Source organism: Notamacropus eugenii, chromosome 5, assembly GCF_028372415.1.
Source record: "Notamacropus eugenii isolate mMacEug1 chromosome 5, mMacEug1.pri_v2, whole genome shotgun sequence".
NCBI classification, from domain to species: domain Eukaryota; kingdom Metazoa; phylum Chordata; class Mammalia; order Diprotodontia; family Macropodidae; genus Notamacropus; species Notamacropus eugenii.
In genome coordinates this window covers 87,822,645-87,829,755 of record NC_092876.1, presented here as the reverse complement: position 1 = coordinate 87,829,755, position 7,111 = coordinate 87,822,645, and the positions used below count along the sequence as shown (strand labels likewise).

General features: G+C 42.1%; 1 pseudogene; it reads left to right on the top strand.

The window, feature by feature from the left end:
- The first annotated feature begins 695 nt into the window (after positions 1-695).
- On the top strand, positions 696-4,730 carry LOC140504780 (calcium-binding mitochondrial carrier protein SCaMC-2 pseudogene; annotated as a pseudogene).
- The last annotated feature ends 2,381 nt before the right edge of the window (positions 4,731-7,111 follow it).

Here is a 7,111-nt window from a genome sequence, read left to right as displayed (position 1 = left end):
CTTCCCTTTCATTATAAGGATCATTTCATGCACTCCAGTTCTACTTGGCCACTGACATTTATCTTTTCAAAGGAATATTTACTTCAAAATGTTTAATAACAAATATACAAACAGATTCCCAGCACATGGAATGCATAATCTTTCTTGTACACCACCTTGACCTCTGGGTAGGGATGGGGATTAGGTTCATGGCTTTGCTCAGCCCTATGTTCCAAGTCCAAAACCCTTCTTTGGTGTCCAGTCTTAGGTGTGTTGGTTTCTCTGAGGTTTCTTGCCAAGGAGGTTGGCTACATTATCATACCTGCAATCTTATTGCCATGACTCCAGTTCCCAAAACTAACTGCAAGATGGATGATGATTACCAGTGGCACCTACAAGTGCTGACAATTAAAACCAAACAGAAAGAAACATGCCCAGACACTGGAAGCAAAAGAAAGGGAATGGTAAGGATGTCATTTCCCTTCCCTGGTTCAGTTTATGGTACCCACTGGGCTACCCATGCTGGGAATGAATTGTGGTTTTTCTCCTCAGCCTGGAACAGAAAAGAGCTTTCAGGAGGAAAGGGGAGGAGAAAAGGATGAAGTGAAAGAGAAAGAGAGAGAGAGAGAGAGAGAGAGAGAGAGAGAGAGGAGGAGGAGGAGGAGGATCTATGTATCTATGTATCTATGTATCTATCTATGTATCTATCTATCTATCTATCTATCTATCTATCTATCTATCTATCTATCTATCTATCCATCTATCTCTCCTTCATTTCATCCTTCCCCCCCCCCCTTCCCTAGTATTAAGGGGATCAGGAAAAGCTTCTGCTTGAAGGTAGGATTTTAGCTGCAGCTTAGAAGCCAGTAGCCAGGAGACTGAAATGAGGAGGGAGAGAGTTCCAGGCATGGGAGATGGCCAGTGAAAATGACTGGAGTGTGAGGATGGAGTCTTTTTGTTTAAGGAAAAACAAGGAGGTAAACAAGGAGTTCAGTGTCTCTGGATGGCAGAGTACTTAGTGAGGAATGATGTGAAAGAAAACTGCAGAGGTCGGAGAGGGCCAAGTTGTGAAGGATTTTCCATAATGCTGGATTTTACATTTGATACTACAGGCAATAGGGAACCAGTGGAGTAGATAGAATGAAAGTAGAGGTTGAGGTGACATAATAAGATCTGCACATTGTGAAAATTAATTTGACAATTGAGTGGAGAATGTCTTGGATCGGGGAGAGATTCGAGGAAGGGAAACTAAAGAACATATAGTCCAAGCATGGTGTGATGAAAGGCTGCACTCGGGTGGTGGCAGTGTCAAAGGAGAGAAGGGACAGAGATAAGAGTTATTGTGAAGGTAAAGTCAATAAGACTTGGCAAAAGGTTGGATGGAGGGTTGGGGAAAGAGTGAGTGAGAGAGAGACAGAGAGACAGAGAGAGAGAGAGAGACAGATAGACAGACAGACAGAGACAGAAAGAGAGACAGAGAGACAGAGATAGAGAATGAAGAGTTGAGGATGACACCCAGATTTCAAACCTGGTGATTAAAAAACTGTTGTGTCCTCAACAGAAATGGGAAAGTTGAGAAGAGGAGAGAGCTTGTGGGAAAAGAAAATAAGTTCAGTTTTGGACATGTTGAGTTTAACATGGGACAGCTAGTTTAAGATGTGTAATAAACAGTTGAGCACCGTTCCCTGCCATTTCTGTGGTCGCGCCACCCCGCTCCCAGCAGCCCCTTCCACCTCGTCCAGCACGTGATGGTGAGTGACATGCCTTGTTGCTGCGTGGCCTCCCTACCAGCCCCCAGCACCGCTCCTGCCCAGTCACCAGCAATGTACCCTTGTGGCGGCGCAGTGTGCGGGTATCCTGACTATAGCCTCCACCTCTGGAGCCTCTTCCAGGAGCTCGATATCAACCCTGACTGCGGCCTCTGCGTCAACGACCTGGTCATGGATCTGTGGCCTGCATCGCACTGAAGTCGAGCTCTGGAAAATGGTAAAAGCTGGAGATAAAGACCTGGATGGGCAGCTGGATTTTGAGGAATTTGTTCATTACCTTCAAGACCATGAGAAGAAACTGAGACTTGTCTTTAAGAGCCTGGACAAAAAGAAGGATGGGCCTGTTGATGCTTGGGAGATCATGCAGTCCCTGTGGGATCTGGGGGTCAAGATCTCTGAACAACAGGCTGAAAAAATCCTTAAGAGCATGGATAAAAGTGGAACTATGACAATTGACTGGAATGAAAAGAGAGATTATCATCTTTTGTCCCTGTTGAAAATGTTCCTGAGATTATTCTGTACTGGAAGCATTCCACAATCTTTGATGTGGAAGAGAATCTAACAGTCCCTGATGAATTCACTGTGGAAGAAAGGCAGACAGGGATGTGGTAGTGACATCTCCTAGCTAGAGGAGGAGCAGAGCCTGTATCCAGGACATGTACAGCCCCTCTGGACTGGCTGAAGGTGCACATGAAAGTCTATACTTCCTGTAGAAACAACATGTGTATTGTTGTAGGGTTCACACAGATGATCTGAGAAACAGGGGCCAAATCTCTCTGGTGTGGCAATGGCATTAATGTCATAAAAATTGTCCCAGAATCAGCTATTAAATTTATGGCCTATGAGCAGATCAAGCATCTTGTTGGTAGTGACCAGGAAACACTGAGGATTCATGAGAGGCTGGTGGCAGGCTGTCTGGCAGGCACTATTGCCCAGAGTAGCATCTATCCTATGGAAGTCCTAAAGACAAGGATGACACTGCTTCAATTGAGGGAGCACCAGAAGTGACCATGAGCAGCCTCTTCAAACAAATCCTTCAGACAGGAGCATTTAGCCTATGTAGAGGCTTGGCCCCCAACTTCACGAAGGTGATGCCTGCTGTGAGCATCAGTTATGTGGTATATGAGAACCTGAAGTTCAACTTAGGAGTGCAGTCTCGGTGATGAGAAGGTTGGCTCCAGACTGTTGGATTTAAGGATCTTGGGCTGAAATCCCAGAATATATAGCCATATCATTCTGTGAATGTGTCAACACTAAGCTGACTTAATCCAAACTGTGAAAACCTCAAAATGTGTATGAGACATAGAAGAGGAAGAGGAAGAAAGAGGTCTGAGCCTTTGGTTGACAGGTCAGTCTTATTGTCCCAGATCTCATTGTAGACCCCTGAGAAAACCCTATTCATTACAACTAAGCCTCCCTTAGGAGCCTAGGCATGGGAACAAGACCTGGGGCTTTCAAGTAATGAGAGAAGTGCTCCCTGCCATGCCTACTGAACAATAGAGGTTTGGGGACTGGCTTATCTCCACCATCTTGTGCTAAGCAACCAAGCTATTTCTTCCATGGGATCTAAATTAACTCTCTGATTTGCTAAGGGTTTTCCCCTTTCAGTCTTTGCTCACTTCCTATTTACTGTTCTAATCCTTTTTTTAAATTTTATTTTTCATTTTTAACACAATTTATAACAGATAAAACAATTCAGACTTTTGGTCAGGTGATACTTCTTTTTAAAACATTTACAATATGGACCACAAAAGAATTTTTTTTTTAAACATTAACTAACTGAGACACAAATAATATTTATGTTGCTAACTTCACAAGCTCTTGACCCAGTTGTCTCCACAGTATTACTAAGAATTAAAGGATCCTAACTTATTGTGGGTTTAAAGTCCTATGTCTAGTACCTTTATTTTAGATTTAATCTCAGATGTTCCCCTACCAATAATCTATAATTGAATAGATCCGGTATTAAGCTTACAAACCTTTTGACTATAGGAAATTGCCACCAAGAGTAGGGACACTGCAAGGATACAATATCTCCCTGACTTCATGTCAGTTCCAGGCAGGATTTGATTGTCCACTTGCATTGAGTCAGGCTTAAACTCTGCCAGGTGTCAGTGGGGAAATTGAGTCAGGAGAATCCTACCTTAGCCCAGGGTGAACAGCCGCTCTCCCACCCTTCCCATGAGATCACCTTTTGCAGTTTATACCAGCATCTTACCAGCTTACTGGCATCAAGGATTGAAGGCTCAGATCGTCTTTCTTGCTACCCATACCTGGAGTTAGACTCAGAAGAACAGTCACTTAATATTCCCATGGCATCTAAAAATGGCAAGTTCTAATAACCAGGTTTCAGATATGATTATAGTTTCACTTTGGCTAAGGAACATCTTTTGAGGCAAGTCTGAAGTGGCTTACATGCCTTTCTATACATGTTCTGGTTCCTGGTTAAATGGCAATCATAAAATCAAATTTACCATTAAAACCTTGACATTTCCATCAAAACCTAATTTTACCTGAGGTTACCTTCCTCTAGGAAATTTAGACTGAAATTCTTTTCCCCCAACTAAAGATGTCATTGATTTATTCTGAGTAATTAATTCAGTCAGTTGTTTTAATACTAATTGTTTTTATCTCACTTTGTAACATGTCCAATTTTTCTCCCCATCACTCCCCTCCCCCCTGCTTCCTAGTACCTTGCATTCTGATACTCCTTCCCTCAATGTACCCTCCCTTCTATCACACCCCACCCTTCCCTTATCCCCCTCTTCTCTCTTTTCTTGTAGGGCAAGATAAATTTCTATACCCCATTCCCTGTAGTTCTTATTTCCTGATTATATGCAATAAAAATTCTCAACATTCATTTTAATACCTTGAATTCCAACTTCTCTTCCTCCCCTCTCCCTCTCCAGCCCCACTGAGAAGGGAAGCAATTCAATACAGACTAAATATGTGTTCTTTTGCAAAAAACTTCCATAATAATCATGTTGTGTAATAGTAATTATATTGTTCTCTGTCCTACTCTATCCCCCCTTATTTTTTTCCCCACAATTGACCTTGTCACTTCCCAAAAGTGTTTATTTCTAGTGACTCCATTCTCCCATTTGCCCTCCCTTCTAACATTCCTCTCACCCCACTTGTCACTCCCTCCCCTTCTTTCCTGTGGTGTGATATAAATTTTCATATCTAATTTAGTGAGCATGTTATTCCCTCCTTCAGCCACATGTGGAGAGAGTAGCTTCATTTTTCCCTTCTCCTCTTCTTCCTTTTCTCCTCCATTGAATATGATTTTTTCTTATCTCTTTTCTGAGTTATAGCCTGCCCCATTCCATTTCTCCCTTTCTCTTCCCCGTATTTTCCTCCTTCACCCCTTAATTTTTATTTTAATTTTTTTTGTTTGGATATCATCTCTTCTGATATAACACGCCCAGTACTCTCTATCTATATATATGTATGTGTGTGTGTGTGCATGTGTCTGTGTGTGTATGTACGATCTCTCCATCTGCCCAAATACCGAAAAAAGATTCAAGAGTTAAAAATGTTTTCTTTCCATGTAGTAATGTAAACAGTTAAGCTTTAGAGAGTCTTTTATGATTTTTCTTTCCTGTTCACCTTTTCATGCTTCTCTTGATTCTTCTCTTGGGCAATCAAATTTTCTATACAGATCTGGTCATTTCCTCAATATGAATGATTGAAAGTCCTCTATATCATTGAATGACCATTTATTCCCTTGAAGTATTATACTCAGATTTGCTGGGTAGATGATTCTTGGTTTCATTTCCAGTTCCTTTGACCTCTAAAATATCCCATCCCAAGCCCTTCAATCTCTTAATGTTGAAGCTGCCAGATCCTGTGTTATCCTGATTGTATTTCCACAACACTCAAATTGTTTCTTTCCAGCTGCTTGAAGTATTTTCTCCTTGATCTGGGAACTCTGAAATTTGGCCACAATATTCCTAGGAGTTTCTCTGTTTGTATCTCTTTCAGAAGGTGATCGGTGGATTCTTTCAATATTTATTTTGCCTTCTGATTCTAGAACATCAGGGCAGTTTTCCTTGATAATTTCATGAAGATAATGTCTAGGTTCTTTCTTTGATCATGCCTTTCAGGTAGTCCCATAATTTTTACATTTTTATCTCCTGGATCTATTTTCCAGGTCAGTTGTTCTTCCAGTGAGATGTTTCACTTTATTTCATATTTTTTCAAATTTTTGGTTTTGTTTACTAACTGCTTGGTTTATCTCATAGTCATTCATTTCCCTGAACTCAATTCTCCCTTTCAACGAATTATTCTGTTTAGTGAGCTTTTGAACCTTCTCCTCCATTTGGCTAATTCTGCTTTTTAAAACCTCCTTCTCCTCATTGGCTTTTTGGACCTCTTTTTCCAATTGAGTTAGCCTCTTTTTAAAGCTGTTAATTTCCTCAGCATTTTTTTGGTTCTCCTTTAGTAAGCTGCTAACTTGTTTTTTAAGGTCTTCTATTGCCTGAGCCCAGTTTAAGTTCCCTTTGGAGGCCCTGGAGGCCTTGACTTCCTCTGACAGTATGCCTTGTTCTTCCTCATCTGAAAAGATGGGGAGAGACACCTGTTCCCCAAGAAAGTAACCTTCTATGGTCTCATTTTTTCCCCTTTTTTGTGCATTTTCCCAGCCAGTTACTTGACTTCTGAGTTTACTAGGCATAACCACCTCTCCTCCAGTTCTGCCAAGCCAGTATTTGGGGGCTGAGATTCAGATGAGCTGCTCCAAAGCCTCAGGGGTTTTAGGCAGGGGCAGGGCAGCTATTCTGTGTGATATTAAGATCAGCTGCTCATGTGGGGGTGGGGTTGACACACAGGGCTCAGTTCCCTCAGGGGGCTTAAGATGAGACCTTCAACAATGGATGCAGGCTACTGCCTGCTTTGGGAGCCCCATACACTGCTTCCTCTACTGCTGCCACCTGAGGAGGCCTGAGTTATGAGGACACCTTGTCCCCTTCTCAGCCAGTCAAAAGACTCTCTCACTGACCTTTGGTGCCTGTGGGTTGAGGGATCTGCAGTGCTGCTGGAGATTCTGTCCCTGAAGGCTGCTTGGATCTGCAGGCAAACTGGTGCTGTCATTGGTCCTCTTTGAAAATTAGGGATAAATGCAGGCAACAGATGAAAATATAGAGCTGATTAGTTTTCAGGTGCAGATTTAATGGATGGTGGCTGTAGTCCCTCTCTACTCTGAATGAAGGACCAGTGACTGCAACAATACCAAGAAATACAATTGAGAGAAAAAAAGACAACACTGCATGCTAGAGAATTCCTGTTTCAGCTGCTCAGCTGCAGTCACTGTTTAGTTGGTATAGTCTCCTCATCATCTTTCCAGGAGTTTGGTACATTTCCAG